The sequence below is a fragment of the Furipterus horrens genome, unplaced genomic scaffold, assembly GCF_987537825.1.
Source record: "Furipterus horrens unplaced genomic scaffold, mFurHor1.1.pri manual_scaffold_6, whole genome shotgun sequence".
Taxonomy (NCBI): Eukaryota; Metazoa; Chordata; class Mammalia; order Chiroptera; family Furipteridae; genus Furipterus; species Furipterus horrens.
In genome coordinates, this window is record NW_028327176.1 from 75,371,068 (window position 1) to 75,385,758 (window position 14,691).

The following is a 14,691-nucleotide window of genomic DNA, read 5'->3' on the forward strand; positions in this document are numbered from 1 at the left end:
GTTGACCAGAGGCAGATTAAGGTCAGTTGAGGCCCCAGGCGCAGAAGAAAATATTGGTTCCCTTAAGAAAAAGAGAGGCCCTGGCTGCTGTGGCTCAGTGGATTGAGTGTTGGCCTGTGAGCCAAGTATCGCTGGTTCAATTCCCAGTCAGGGCACATCACTAGGTTGCACGTCAGGTCCCCAGTTGGGGGTGCGAGTGAGAGGCAACCACACAGTGATGTTTCTCTCCCTCTCTTTCTCCTTTCCCCTCTCTCTACAAATAAATAAATAAACAAATAAATTATTAAAAAAAGAAAAAGAGAGAGGCAGAAAAAACAAAAATACATGTTAACCATATTTTTAAATAAATAGAAAAGTGTAAATTTAGGGTTTTGCAGGGCCCTTCAGAAGTTGGGACCCAGGGCGTGTGCCCGGTGCACCCACCATTAAACCCGCCTCTGATGTTGGCGCATGTGTGTACAGGCTGACGCGCAGCAAGATTCCAACACCAGACTTCTGGCCAAGATGGAGGCTTAGACGGACACGCTCGGTCTCCCGCTACAACTAGAAAGGAATACAACTACTTCAAAACAAAAGATAACTAGAAATTCCAGAAAATAAAACTACACGGAAGCCCAACGTATGAAGTTATAAACCAGCGGCGCCCTTTGGGCAGGTAGGAAGAGCGAAAGTGGGTGGTGCTGTTTGCGGTCGCACCAGGGACAGCGGCAGGGAGAACAATCCCAGCGGCAGGGAGAACAATCCCGGCTGCAGTCGAACCCCCGGCAGCTTGCAACCCCAACGCTGGGGAAAGCAGCCACCACATCGCCTTGAACAGTGAGGCCCAGAGGGCGGGAGGACGGATCCCGGTCTCCTAGCGGAATAACTGTGTGAATCCATCTTGGACCCCCGCCCCCATACAAAGCGCCACAGGGCTGTGAAATAGGTTGCGGATAGGCGCCGGTCGCTGGGTAGTGACCACAAAGGGCCACAGCGCAGCGAAAAAGGTTGCGGATCGCCGCCGGTCGCTGGGTCGTGACGAGTACACAGGCACTGCCCCCTACAGCCGGCCCAAGAAAACAAAACGCATCTGTCAAAATGAGGCAGACAACTATAGAAATCCCAGTGGCGCAGCTCACCAGGCAACAGATGAAGAATCTGACAGATGAACAAATAAGAAACCTGTCAGAGGCTCAGTTCAGGGCCATTGTTATCAGGTGGCTTACAGAATTAACAAAAGATCTGGAAAAAGATGAGAAAGAATTGAAAAACACTCATACTGAAAGGAACAAAACCACATACAAGACAGATGGTGAAGAAATAAAATCCAGAGTTCAAATCAACAAACTAGAACACAAAGAAGGAACAAACAGTCAACCAGTGCAGAGAGAAAAAACGGGAAGCAAGGAAAATGATGAGAGGATCAGAAACCTCTGGGACAGCTATAAAAGGCCCAATATAAGAATCATTGGTTTGCCAGAGGGCGAAGAAGATGAACTAGAAATTGAAAAATTAAGTGAAAATATAATAAAGCAGAACTTCCCAAACTTGGGGAAGGAAATAGACTTACAGGTCCAGGAAGCACAGAGAATTCCAAAAAAAACTGGACCCAGGGAGAACCACTCCAAGACACATTATAATCAAAATGTCAAAAGTTAAAGATAAAGAGAGAATCTTAAAAGCAGCAAGAGAGAAGAAAAGAATCATGTACAAAGGGGTCCCAATTAGACTATCAGCTGACTTCTCAAGGGAGACCCTGCAGGCAAGAAGGGACTGGCAAGAAATATTCAAAGTAATGAAAATCCAAAACCTACAACCACGAATACTCTATGCAGCGAAATTGTCACTCAGAATAGAAGGGCAGAGAAAGTGTTTCCAGGACAAAATAAAACTGAAAGAGTTCATTAGATCCAAACCACTGTTATATGAGATGTTAAAGGGACTGGTTTAGAAAAAGGAGGATCAAAACTATGAACACTAAAATGAAAACTGCATCACAAGAACCAACAACAGAAGCTAGGGAATTGAAACAAAGGCAAACTAAACAGGCAAGGAGAGTGGAAAAAGAACTATAGGTAAGGGAAGCATATTGGGGGGAGGTCAGCAGGGAGGGGGAAGGGGGAGAGGGAGGGAGATGATATAGGAATTAAGGAGCATGGTAGGAGGGAATGGAATAGACAGAGAGAGGTTGAGAAGAACTATATGCACAACTAATGAACCTGGTCTAAAAGGGGGGGACAACTGGAGGGAGGGGGGCCACCGGGTGGAAGGGAGAAGAGGGAAGGGAAATTGGGACACATGTAACATTATAATCAATAAAACACATTAAAAAAATAAAAAATAAATAAAAATAAAAATAAAAAAAAGATTCCAACACCACAGAGCATCCATGCCTCGAGGACTCTCAGTTGTCCCCTTTTAAATCATTACCAGAAGACCTATGAGACTAGATCACATAATGTGCAAACCTGCCTTACTGAGGAAACCTAACTTATCACAAAGAACTTACAAAGGCTCTTGAAATTAGTGCAAGCTCATAGCACACTCTTTCCACAGCGTGCCGCCATGAGGACAGTGCTTTTTGGACCAAACTGCAAGGATCTGGAGTCCTCATTTGGGAGTTGGGGCACAGACTTCTGTCTATAGAAGTCAGCTTCCCTTTGGCTTGAAGAGCACACTTTTTGTTTCCACTGAAGGCTGCATTTCCACAACTAAAGCTAATACACTGAAGATGTCTCCATGGAGAGCAGAGTGGAGCAGAGCTATCTAGCCAGAGAGAAAGGGGCCTGGGCCTGGCCCCAGAGCCACCTGGCCCCAGGGTTGCCTCATAGACATGCTGTGCAGCTTCATAATTGAGCTGAAACACCATTCAGCTGTTTGCACTGAATCAAGTTCACTTTCTCACTGCACTACAGTTGAATTGGCACCAGCGGCCATCAATTGACAATAGTAAAGGCCAGATTCAATATTATTCTATAAAAGTTCTGTTGCTGTTACAGCCTGGGCCTTGTGGTTTTCTTTTTTCACTTCCTGTGCCCCTTTCATTGAGATACAAACTTCAACATTCCTCCTTGAGCTAAGAAATCTTGCAGTGTCACCAGCTTACTGTATGTGGGAGAAGGGCCAGCATCCCACCCTGGCTACTAAAGGGCACCCCCAAATGCCCCTTTCTCAGAGGTCATGCTCATTTCAGTTATGAGTCCGGGTCAGGAACAGACACAGCCCCTCAGAACTCCTGGTGCTTAGAGATTGAAAGTACTTTCCTAGGCATAGCAACCACCACTCCACTGAAATTGGGTGTCTACATATGGCACTTGCCAGGGCCACTTCCTGCCCCAGGACAGTGGCTGCCTTGCTTTAGAGAAAAAGGAAACATTTTCTGCTTCTCTTATCAAGGTTTCTTTTGACTAAATATTAGGAACTTGTAGTGTTCTAGTCCAAATCAGGAATTGCATCAACACTAAGTGGGAAAAAGCAAGTAGAGGATCCAACCATGGATGTGAAAGGTAAAGTCACAGGAAGCTCATTTGCAAGTGGACTGAGGACAGGCAGGACTGTCCATCCTCAGGCGCCCTCTAGAGGCTCCCTCTAGATGTGTGCCTGGCTCCCCTCTTCCCAAACCAGGGCCATCACCGCCAAGAGGTCTAGTCTGACCCTAACTAGAACAGTAGCCACTCCTGTCTCGTATTGTTTAGTTTTCTTTATAAAGCTCAGTACTACGTGACAGTACATATTTTGTTTATTATATTACATGTTTCATGACTAGAATGTAAGCTCCATGAGGGCAGGGAAGTTTTAAAATGTGAAAGCCTTGCAAATATTTTAATTGACTTTCTAATTACGTTAAACTTTTGAACAGTTCATTTACATGGTTGGAAGTCAAAATTATATTAAAAAGTATCTAGAAAAGTCTCACTGACATTCCTGCCTCTGGCTGTCCAGTTTTCACTACTCCTATAAGAAATCATTTTTATTAGTCTTCCAGTTTTTCTTTACGCAAATATAACACATATTTGGATATGTGTACACATACAGTCTTATTTTCCCACTTACACCAAAAATACCATTATATACATAGGCTACACCTTACATTTCTTCCTTGAAAATATTTCCTAGACATCATTCCATATCAGTTTATAGAGAACATCCTTATCTTTTTTACAGCTTTATACTAGTCCATTCAGGAGGCATGCTATAATTAAATCAGTTCCCTGATAAACACGTATGGCCTCCATCTTTCGCTATTACCACAAATGCAGGACAGGGATTTTTATGCTGAACCCCTAAGTTTTGAGTCTTTCTGCAGGAAGTAGACTGCCAATTAACAACAGTGGAAAGAATGAATTAATCAACGCTAATAGGCAAAGGAGGGCGTGGTAAAAAGGAGCCCAGGAGCAGCCCACTAGCTCGCGTTACTGCGCGCCGAACGCACCATGTGGCGCTGCAGGCAGCGGACGCGCCTGGCCCCTAAATTTCCTGGCTATTGCCCCGTGTACCAAAGCCCGCGCGGGGCGAGCGTGGGGAGTGCGAGCCTTACAGCTCGCTGGGCTTCCTGGCTCTGGCTGCCGCCGCACTCCCTCCCGCACCCGCCAGTGTTGTGTGGCAGAGGAGCTGTTGGGGAGTCCTGGAGAAGCCCCGCCCCAGCGTCCGCCCCGCGTCCCGTGTGCCCTCCCGCTGGCGCTCATTTGCGGGCGCTGGACTAGTTCCGCTGGCTCTTCTGCAAGGAGGAATGGAGCTGACGCTCGTGGGGCTGCAGTGCGGGGCAAGACCACCTTCGTCAGTGTCATCGCGGTGAGTGCCCTCCTGCTCACCTGCGCCCGCGTGGTCAGCCGCCTGAAAGCCGGGCCGGGGTCCCTCCGCGCCTCCGGCTGCGGGGAGGGGGCGGGAGCGGGGGCGGGGGCGAGTGTGCTAGTCCCGTCGGCGGCCGGACTTGCAGCGTCCCGCGTCTTATTGGCTGCGGTCCACAGCTGAAGGGTTCATTCCGTTCGGGCGTTCTGGACGCAGGTGGGGCTCGGGAAGAGTGAATTTCGGCTTATCGGGGATTGGGGATTGGGGTTTCCCTGGGGCTTGTGCTGTGGGAGCAGCCGGAGGATTAACTCCAGCCTCTCGCTTTCCCTTTCCCGAAGGGTGGGACTGTGAGAAAGCGGGAGAACTGAGAAGCTCTGTCAGGTCGCCTCTCAGGAGGAAGAGCCCCAGTGCGGGCTCTTTCCCGAATTCGGTGCGCAGCTTGTCCCCTGTCATTCGGATGCGGGTTTCACGCGTTCCCCGGGGCCGAGGTCAGTTGGTGGCTGCTGCGCTGACGGTGGAAGTTTGGGACAGAGCGCCAGCCAGTCCGCGGTGGTGCCCCACATTTATTCTGCCAGGCAGTGGTGGGCTCTGCTTTTCCAGGGCTCCTGCCTCAAGCTGGGGGGTGGGGGTGAGTGTGGGCGGTTCTTACAAAAGCAGGAAAGGGACTGGGCTTATTCCAGGCCCAGAGAATGGGTACCTGGGAGGGAAATCACCCCGGGAACCCATATACAACATGGCGTTTATACAGCAGTGACTGAGTACAAGGGGGATTATTAAACTGTGGTTGTTTGGTTGGTTGCGGGAAGAAATAAGACGGTAAGATTCTCGTCAATCTGTATTTAGAGCTCAGGAGCTGCCTTGACTCAGTCTTAGCGGGTCAGGGTGCGTTTGGAATGATCTAAGCGATAGAGGACAGCGCTTCTTCCACCTTTGAGATGACAGCTGGAATCCTTACTAGGGGGCTAGCTGTCCCACTGGTTTGGCTGCAGGGATGATTTCCAAACACAGCGCCCTTATTGGAGAAAATAGGTATCATGTAACTCAGTTCTTGCACTAATGGAGCAATGGGAATAAGTAAGACTTGAAGGAAAAAAGATGAGCAGAAATCCAAGTTTCCTTTGAAGAATGCTGCATATGAGTATAAATCAATTTACCTATTTGACTTTTTTTGTAGTATGATTTGGGGGTGGGGTCTTGAGGTGACTATGTTTTGACTCGTAGGATGGAATATGTATCTCATACCACTAAAATTAATAAGGAAAAACTCTGGGCTAAGTATCCATATTAGAACTTTTATATGATGTGGAAAAGATCAGCCTGAGTGCCTATGAGCTCAGTTAACTACAGACTTTCTGATATTCTCTCTTGATACAAGAATTGGAGTCTCCTTGTAAATCCTATCCTTTGACAAGACTGAATTGATTTCTAGTGTAGATAGGCATATTACTACAAACAGTTGTATTTGTTGCAGAGAAGCTGTTCTGCCTGGGAAACCTAAACAAGGCCTGAATAAATCTTTGAGGAACTCAAAACAGTGCAGCTTAATATAATGAGCATGAACTTTGAAATCAAACAACCCGGGGTTTGCCCTCAGGCTCTCCCACTTTGCAACCTGGTATCCTCTTTCGGTCTTTGTTTTCTCACTATTAAGTGGAGAGAATACGTTTCTTACAGAGTTGCTCTGAGGAGTAAGTGAAATGACCTATGTGGAATGACTAGCATCGTGCCACCCAGAGAAGGAAGGGCTAGGTGAATGGTGACAGCAACTGGTAAGATTTGTAGTGGGTACACTCCTTTAATGCAGGAACATTATTTTTAAAATATTGAGAAGGGAATTAGCTGGGGTCACTTCCTTCTTTGAATCTCTGTATGTATCCAACTGTGGGCTGCAGTAGTGGATTTATGAATTGAGGCAAGTAAGCACATCCCCCACAACCACATTTTTTTGTTTACAGATTTTATGTATTTATTTTTAGAGAGAGGGGAGGGGAGGGAGAAAAAAAGGGAGAGAAACATCAATGTGTGGTTTCCTCTCGCATGCCCCCAACTGGGGACCTGGCCTGCAACCCAGGCATGTACCCTGACTGGGAACCCAGGTCGCAGGCCAGCACTCAGTCCATTAAGCCACACCAGCCAGGGCCAAATACATTTTTTTAAAAATTATTTTTAACAACAAAACTTCTGGAAAGCTGTTGAACTCAATGTGAACCAATGGTTCTACTATTATTTTAACATTAGACTATTCTTTTTTGAATTATAATGATATGTGTGTGTTCTGTTAAGAAAAAAATCTGGACTATAATTTACTATGTACTGGCTAAGGGCTGGAAAAAAAAAAAGAGACCTCAATAATGTCATACTTTTTCTTTTTAAACCTTGGACTCCAAACTAATCTGTGATTTTCATAGAATATATTGAGGCTGAAGAAAAGGTTACTCATTAAAGGTGATTTTACAGACTTTTAGATAGAAACAGTATGTCCAAAATAGTAAATTTAGCATTATCTTTTAAAAAATCATTTGTATGTTCTTTGTATTTTATATAAAATTTTTGTTTTATAGACTCAGAAATATGTTTGAGCCCTATATGTCCCTGTTATTCAGATTGAACAAGTCACTTCCCAGGTATGAAAGGCGTCAGGTGAAGCCAATTTTCTTTGGATAGAAATCAACTCTTTTGTAAACATTAAAAAGTGGCTATATCTTCTGCCTTAAAAGTGCAATAAATATATTAAATGTTATTTAACTTATTCAAGTGGTTTGTGAAGCTAAATATGTAGGGGTTGGTCCATTCTGAAATTAGGCAGTTTACTTACAGAGAATTTCAATCCTAAAATTTATATTGTTACAGTTTTAAAACTCAAATGATACTTAATTTTACCTAATATTTTATGTGGAGACACTTACTATACACAGTGTTCACTTTGTTTTGGACATTAAAAAGAGAAACTCCTCTAGTCTTTACTATTCTGATGCATGTTAGGGAATGATATACTTAATGCCCATTGCTAAGTATTCTGGTAGATATCTCATAATAAACCATGTGCCCTATATGTGTAATGTTCTTGAGCAATCTTTATTTTTAACTGATGTTTTATTGAGGGGGTGGGGCAAAAAACTGGAATTACCCTCTGGAGGGCAGGCCCATGTAGTACAGGCTTCCCCCACTAGGTGAGGGTTCTGGGAACCCATCTGTATCAGAGTATCAGCTGGAATTGTTGTGAGAGGCTGCATTCAGCTTCAGTGAATTTTTTTTTTTTTTAAGACTCTTTCACTGCATTTGCCCACTTCATGATGGGTGATTTACGAGTGCACCTGGCCTCACCGTACTGAGTGTTCAGCAGTTTTTGACCAAAAACAGCATGATCCCCATACCCCACCCTCCATATTCACCTGATCTGACTCCTAGTGAATTTTTTTGTTTGTTTCCCTGGATGAAAAAGGCCCTCAAAGGAAAAAATTTTGCTGCTGTGAAAGAGGTGAAACAAAAAACAGCAGAAGCTTTAAAAGGCATCAAAATCGATGAGTTAAAAAACTGTTTGAGCAGTGGGGAAAAACATGTCAATAGGTGTATTGCATCAAATGGAGAGTACTTTAAGGTGACAGAAGTTTAAACATATAAGAATAAAATACACAATTTTTAATAAATAAATTCCGTTGGTAGGGGGGCCTTGTAGATGGGTTATAGGATAGTTAACTAAGAAATGTTTAACAGGATCTATGAAAATGTTATCAGATGTGTATCATAGAGCACATGTGATCTGTCACATGGGGTCATGGTCAAGTAGTATTTGAAGCTATTCCTTCAGCAGGTGTATATTAGGCTTCAGGCACCGTGCTAAGTAGGGATATAAAACCAATAACACTTTGTCATCCCGGGAAGGGCTCACAGTTTAGTGTGTTTGTTTAAAACACTGGAGGAGGATATCAGTAAGGTGTTCACCTCTAGGGGTTAGAGCCTGAGTCTGGGGACCCCATCATTCCTGGAGCCACTGGGAGAGGGAGAGGTGGGAGGGAGCCTGAGGGTCTCTGCCCCTCTTTCCAGTTCCCCCTGCCCCTACAACAAAGGGCACTGCTGCAGCATCTGGAAGGTTCCAGGGCTGACTTTGGAGCCCAGGTCCTGGGTGATAAAGACAAGCTTAACTGCTCTGCAGGAACCTGATGGACGTTGGTGCCAACTGAAGTCAGCACAGCCCCCATCTCACGGGGGTCAGTGGCCAGTTAGAGGGGACACAGCACTCTGTCCTCATGATAGTCAGGCCGCGTCATCCTGCAGTGAGACCTCCACTTTGAGGCTTCTGTGTTGTGTCTGCTCTCTCCAGTTTCAGCAAGAATCCTGCTGAGTGGTTTAGCTGGACTCACTTATCTTCTGCCTGTGACTACTCTCCATACCTAATCGAGTGGCTAACCCCCACAGGCCTGCCTTCAGAAGCATCCTGCTCGGTTTCTTGACCCCAATCTTCCTAACCCCAATGTTGCCTCAGTGATTTTGCATCCACTGACCCCACCTGCTCCTCCCTGTAAGCGCCCACTTGTCCATGATGTGTTCAGAGTTGAACTTGGTTCTGTCCCAATGTCTCTTTTTTCCTATTTTACTCCTGAATAAAATCTGTTTTTATCACTTTACTACCCAGCTCTGGTTTTCCTTTGACACTAGATGAGACAGGCAGACTGGCGAACAGCTAGTTTAATCCCAAGTACAATTATATTAGGGATAAAATATGAAGTGCTTCAGAAGGGATAAACGATGTTGATTGACAAAGAGGCAAATGAAGGCGCCCAGGAAAGTCTGGAGCTAGAAACAGTGAAGGCAGGTGTTGGGACAGGAGATAGGGGTTCCACTGAGGGGTGTTGAGAGGGTGGAGGAAGCTGATGAGGCCTTGGACACAGGTGACGCTGATGAGCTGAGGCGTGTCCGTAACAGACAAGGAGGCATGAGAGGGTCTGTGTGTGCACGTCAATCACAGGAGTGTAAGTAAGAGGAACGTTATTACCCCTTCAGGTTGCCGGGGAGAAACAGGACCAGCCAGAGGGCTGTGGTACTACTTATGGAGAATGGTCAGTCTGTGTGGATTTTGTAAGATTAGAGAGGAAATCAGAGAGGGATGCAGTGGAAGAAATGCGGGCAGATGTGTGAGGTGGAGGCAGAGACATCAGAGACTAGACCCATCCAAGCAACCCAAGAAGACACTCACCCCAAGTACTTTCATTGTAATAAAAATGCATCAGAATTCAATCTCCCTTAGAATTTCACCCTTAGCCCCTCCTGCTCCCATTGGCAAAACATTGATACTTGACATTGGTGATTATGACCAGGATTCAGAAAAAGCAAATAGATTAGGTTCAATAAAACACTGGTTTTATGTATGTTCATCTGCTTTCTAATTTATCAAAACCAGGAACTCATGCAGGGCAGCCGAGCGAATGCTTGGGACATTTCCATCAGCCAAGCACGTGTCCCATAACCATCCCAGTGGCCAAAGGGTTTCCTAACTCACTTGAAAATTATAACCACAAAACCAGCACCCTGCATAACCAAAATTGCTGTCATGTATAAATCACTACCTTCCCCCTTGTCCTCCCTTCTCTAAGTAAGACAATTATAATTTATTTTCTTTCCTTCTGTGGATAAAGTGTTTTTTTCTTGTTATTAAAAAAAAATTTAATTCACTGCTGTGAAACCATCTGAAGAGACCTGAATCTGCAGAGCAGAATGGAGACTACGGGACTATGGAGTGAAGTTCAGCTGACCTCACACTACAAATTAGGCTGCAGTCCACTTAACCTGCCAGCAACGATAAATTCAGTGACTGTTCAAAGGACACTGGGACGGTTTTGGGCTGGATGGAGGGTCTATTGACAAAAAGAACTCTGTCCCTTTCTCCTGCTGCCATCCTGCGCCACGGAGCCACCTCTTGCCTGTCTCTGTAATTCTTCATGTTCCAGCTCCTACTCTAGTATCATTGGAGAGGTAACTCAAGGGGTTGACATTTTCTATTTCTCTGGTTGTTTGACAGTGGGCAGGGGTAAGGGTAATAAAGTCAAAGGAATTGCTATTTTAAAATAATGTTAAAATGTTCTCGAGACCTGTGTGTAGTCAGAGGTGGGCTGACTTCCAAGCCACATCTGTGTACGTGGATATTATTTTTCTTTTAATCTGAGGTCATTTTGTCTGGCACTTCCTATTCCCCTAGGCCAGTAATGGTTTTACTCACTAAGTGACCCAATGCATACAGTAGGGGTCTCAAAGAGGGGGGGCAGAGGCGAGAAAACCACAGAGGAGTTGAGGGCTTTTGTGAGCTGGGTACATATGCCATACTCTAAATGCCTCTAATACAGGGGAATCTGGCAGGAAGTTCTGGTCTCTCCCCCAGCAAATTCTCAGTTATTCTGAGCTGCTGGAGAAGGCGGGGACCTCCCCACTTCTCTTTCTCTTTTATTCCTGCCCACCTCCAGGCATCTGTGGTGACCTGTAGAACCAGTCACAGCACACAGTAGGGTGACTGGGAGTAAGGAGAGGCGTTAGTTCCCATGCCCTGGTCATGAGTGTGATTCCATGCTAAACCATCCCACCCAGTTCACAGCACAAAACCGAGCCTGGTCTCTGGAAGAAGAAACATATGAGGACAAGTTATTATTACTGTAATTATTTTATTTTATTTTATTGTTTTTCTATTACATTTGTCCTACTTTTTTCCCCCATTGCTCTCCCCTACCCCATCCACCTCCTCCTTCTCTCACAGTCAGTTCCCATTCTGTTATCCATGTCCATGGGTCATTCATGCTAGTTCCTTAACTAGACCTTTCCCCTTCTTTCTCCCCTTCTCCCCCTCCCTACTCTCCTCTGGTGACTCTCAGTCTGTTCCTTGTTTCCATGCCTCTGGTTCTATTTTGCTCATTTTTTTGTTTTATTAGTTTCCTGTATTAGATGAAATCATATGGTATTTGTCTTTCACTGACTGGCTTATTTCACTTAGCATAATTCTCTCCAGTTCCATCCATGTTGTCAAAAAAAGCAGGAGTTCCTTCTTTCTGCTGTGTAGTATTCCATTGTGTAAATGTACCAGTTTTTTGATCCACTCATACACTGATGGGCTTAAGCACCATTCTGCCAAGTACACAGAGAGAAATTATTAATCATTCCTTACCTTTGACAGAGCTTAAGTATAACTTCTGCAGTTGGGGGTCTGCAGATAATTAAAAAGCAAATGCTCCTGCTGACTGCCTCCTTCCCTTTGATCATCAGGAGTCCTTGAGTAGCATCACTCATGGGCACTGTGCCTGTGACAGCTGCCAAGACCCCTCAAGACACCAAAAAGGTCTTTTACATCCTTGGTTAAATTTATTCCTAGGTCTTTTATTTATTTCTTTGATGCAGTTGTAAATGGGATTGTTCTCTTAGTTTCCCTCTCTGATAGTTCATTTTTAATGTATAAAAATAAAACTGATTTCTGGGTACTTATTTTGTATCCTGCTATTTTACTGAATTCATTTATTGGTTCTAGTAGCTTTTTGGTGGAATCTTTAGGATTCTTTATATACTGTATCATGTCATTTGCAAATAATGACAGTTTTATTTCTTTCACATTTGGATGCCTTTTATTTCTTCTTTTCGTCTGATTACTGTGGCTAGGACTTGCAGTACTATGTTGTATAAGAGAGGTGAAAGGGGACATCCCTGTCTTGTTTCCAATCTTAAGGGAAACATTTTTAGTTTTTGCCCTTGGAAGTATGGTGTTGGTTGTGGGTATGTTATATATGGCCTTTATTATATTGTTATGTTCCCTCTATTTCCACTTTGCAGAGAGATTTTATCATAAATGGGTGCTGGATTTCATCAAATGCTTTTTCTGCATCTGTTGATATAATCATGTAACTTTTATCCTCCATTTTGATTATGTGGTGTATCACGTTTATTGATTTGTGGCTATTGTACCTGTAACAGAACCCATATGCTTCCCCGATTGAAATGGAACCCACGGGCTGTTCAGTTATGAGGGGCTCAATTGCCTGCCACCAAAAGCATAACTCTCAATACCAGAGTTTGGTGAAAAGAAAAAGAATTGTTTATTTAAAGGTTATACAGATTTAGGTTAATGGCAGATTTCTGCCATTAAGTCTTATTCCCTTTAAAACACCCTCAAACACATAGTTCTGCCTCCCCCTGCCGAACCAGGCTAGTTTTAGAATAGGAAAGTCAGAGATACAATCTTCCTACTTCCCAGACACAGTTTAGTTTTACCAACAGCTCCCAATCATTCGATCCTGATTGGGGAGGTTTTGCCTGTATTGCGGTGCCCTCCAGCTCTTAATGCAGAACCATGTGGAGTTCCCAGCCTCCTTGTAAACTGCATGGAGTTCTCCCTTCCAAAGCCTCATGGTTCTCCCTGCAAAAATGCCTGCCACCTTATTTGTAAATCCCTTACTGCGGCCTGTGACGCAATGGGCAGGGTGACTAGTTGTAGAATTTTACACAGGCCCCTGTAAGCTTTTCGTCACCATTCTATAGTCAAAGCCCCTCCCATCTCCTTGGGGACCCCACTCTGTAACATACCAACTTTGCATGCCTGAAATAAATCCCACTTGATCATGGTGTATAATCTTGTTAATGTATTGCTGGAGCTGGTTTGCTAAAATTTAGTTGAGAATTTTAGCATTTATGTTTTTTAGGGAAATTGGCCTATAATTTCCCTTCTTTGTAGTATCTTTATCTTGTTTTGGAATAAGGATGATGGCCTCGTAAAATGAGCTTGGGAGTATTTTCTCCTCTTGAATTTTTTAGGATAAATTGAAAATAAGGATTATTAGTTCATCTTCGAACGTTTGGAAAAATTCACCTGTGAATTTATTTGGCCCAGGATTTTTGCTTGTTCAGAGTTTTGTGATTACTGCTTCAATTTCATTAGTTGTAATCAGTCTATTGAGATTTTCTGCTTCTTCCTGATTGAGTTGGGAAGATAATGTTTCTAGAAATTTATCTATTTTGACATATAGTCATTAATAATGCTTTCTTACCTTCCTTTGTATTTCTGTGGTGTCAGTTGTTACATCTCATTTCTGATTTTATTTATTTGGGTCTTCTTTTTTTTTCTTTTTTAAATTGATTTTTTGATAGAGAGACGCATGGGGAGGGAGAGAGGGAAAGAGGGAGGGAAGATGGAAGGGAGACGCACAGAGAGAGAGACATTGGTTTGTTGTTCCACTCATTTATGGATTTATTAGTTGATTCTAGTATGTGCACTTACCAGACACCAAACCCGCAACCTTGGCACTTTGGGACAAAACTAACCCACTAGGGTACCTGGCAAGGACTCTTTTTTTCTTGATGAGTATAGATAAATGGTTTTCAATCTTGTTCATCTTTTCAAAGAACCAGTTGTTAGTTTCATTAATCTTTTATATTGTATTTTTTAGACTCCATTTTTTAAAAGGATTTTATTTATTTATTTTTAGAGAGAGGGGAATGGAAGGAGAAAGAAAGAGAGAGAAACATCAATGTGTGGTTGGCTCTCGTGTGCCTCCAACTGGGGACCTGGCCTGCAACCCAGGCATGTGCCCGGACTGGGAATCGAATTGATGACCCTCTGGTTTGCAAGCCAGTGCTCAGTCCACTGAGCCACACCAGCCAGGGCTAGACTCCATTTTTTAATCTGTGCTCTGATCTTTATTTTTTTTTTTTTTTATTCTACTCACTTTGAGCTTTGTTTGTTGTTCTTTTACTAGTTTCTTTTTTTTTTTTTTCTTTTTATTCATTTTAGAAAGAGAGATGAAGGAGAGAGAGAAAGAAACATTAGTTCATTGTTCCACTCATTTATGCATTCTTTGGTTGATTCTTGTATGTGCCCTAACCAGGAATTAGACCTGCAACCTTGGCACATCTGGATGATGCTCTAATCAACTGAGCTATTTGGCAAGGACTTCTAGT

At 43.8% G+C, this 14,691-nt stretch overlaps 1 long non-coding RNA gene across 1 annotated transcript; it reads left to right on the top strand.

The window, feature by feature from the left end:
- The first annotated feature begins 4,558 nt into the window (after positions 1-4,558).
- LOC150006538 (uncharacterized) lies at positions 4,559-9,392 on the top strand. Its single transcript, XR_016511949.1, has 2 exons — positions 4,559-4,770; positions 8,921-9,392. It is a non-coding gene; the product is annotated as an uncharacterized LOC150006538 (long non-coding RNA).
- Positions 9,393-14,691: the final 5,299 nt, after the last annotated feature.